This window comes from Ovis canadensis, chromosome 2 (assembly GCF_042477335.2).
Source record: "Ovis canadensis isolate MfBH-ARS-UI-01 breed Bighorn chromosome 2, ARS-UI_OviCan_v2, whole genome shotgun sequence".
Classification (NCBI taxonomy): Eukaryota; Metazoa; Chordata; class Mammalia; order Artiodactyla; family Bovidae; genus Ovis; species Ovis canadensis.
In genome coordinates, this window is record NC_091246.1 from 198,473,536 (window position 1) to 198,475,458 (window position 1,923).

Genomic DNA, 1,923 nt, shown 5'->3' on the forward strand with positions numbered 1-1,923 from the left:
AAAAATGTCAACATCCAGCATAAACTACAATCACTTATTTTTTTCACAAGACTACTTTCCTTTACATTGTTTAAAATTTTAAAATTTGTGGCTCCACATAAAATTAGAGAATGTGGCTTAATCTTTTAAAATCTAAAGTGCTGATGTGAAGTTTAAAGTCCACTTCATTTTTATCCAGTTTCAATTTGCTCTGGAAAACCTGGAAGCATTCCTCATGCTTAAAGAAAGCAGTTTGTGTGCTCGTGCTCACAAAAAATCATACTGTGAACCTAAACACAAAACAAAACTTTGTGTGGGTATTTATTTTATTGAACCTAGAATCTGATAGCTTTCCAGTAAGCCAATCTAAGACATAATAATTTTTATTTCTTGAGTGACAAATTTTATTGTGTTCATTATAAAGCATTGCAAAATTAAGCCAAGAAAAATATGGTTTCTGCCTTCAAAGGGATAAGGTCATTTTGGCATTGAAATATCTATTTTCAGAAAGCTCATAGCAGTACCAGTATGGGCAGGATATGGGCAAAAGTGTTTAGCTGTCTTCCTATGTTTTGCTCTCTCTTTGAGGCATCCAATAGCCTCCTCCTTATCTCTCAGCAGCCTCATGGCTCAGCTCTGGAAATTTTCCCTGTTCCAACTCATTTTTTTTATTATGCCTGTATCAAAATCACTTGCTTGTAATCTATTTTCTTAGGGACTAGTTGCCAAAATGACAACTAGCTAATCTGGTAAATTAATCCATGCTAAAGCTTCTTGTGAGGCACAGTCAGCTCCCGGTCTTGTTTTTGCTGACTGTATAGAGCTTCTCCATCTTTGGCTGCAAAGAATAGAATCAGTCTGATTTCAGTGTTGACCATCTGGTGATGTCCATGTGTAGAGTCTTCTCTTGTGTTGTTGGAAGAGGGTGTTTGCTATGGCCAGCGCATTTTCTTGGCAAAACTCTATTAGCCTTTGCCCTGCTTCATTCTGTATTCCAAGGCCAAATTTGCCTGTTACTCCAGGTGTTTCTTGACTTCCTACTTTTGCATTCCAGTCCTCTATAATGAAAAGGACATCTTTTTTGGGTGTTAGTTCTAAAAGATCTTGTAGGTCTTCATAGAACCATTCAACTTCAGCTTATTCAGCATTACTGGTGGGGCATAGGATTGGATTACTGTGATATTGAATGGTTTGCCTTGGAGATGAACAGAGATTATTCTGTCATTTTTGAGATTGCATCCAAGTACTGCATTTCAGACTCTTTTGTTGACCATGATGGCTACTCCATTTCTTCCAAGGGATTCCTATCTGCAGTAGTAGATATAATGGTCATCTGAGTTAAATTCATCCATTCCAGTCCACTTTAGTTCACTGATTCCTAGAATGTCAACATTCACTCTTGCCATCTCCTGTTTGATCACTTCCAATTTGCCTTGATTCATGGACCTAACATTCCACGTTCCTATGCAATATTGCTCTTTACAGCATCGGCCCTTGCTTCTATCACTGGTCACATCCACAACTGAGTATTGTTTTTGCTTTGGCTCCATCCCTTCATTCTTTCTGGAGTTATTTCTCCACTGATCTCCAGTAGCATATTGGGCACCTATCAACCCGGGGAGTTCCCCTTTCAGTGTCCTATCATTTTGCCTTTTCATACTGTTCATGGGGTTCTCAAGGCAAGAATACTGAAGTGGTTTGTCATTCCCTTCTCCAGTGGACCACATTCTGTCAGACCTCTCCACCATGACCCCCCCATCTTGGGTGGCCCCTCAGGGCATGGCTTAGTTTCATTGAGTTAGACAAGGCTGTGCTCCATGTGATCAGATTGACTAGTTTTCTGTGATTATAGTTTCAGTGTGTCTGCCCTCTGATGCCCTCTCGCAACACCTACTGTCTTACTTAGGTTTCTCTTACCTTGGACGTGGGGTATCTCTTCACGGC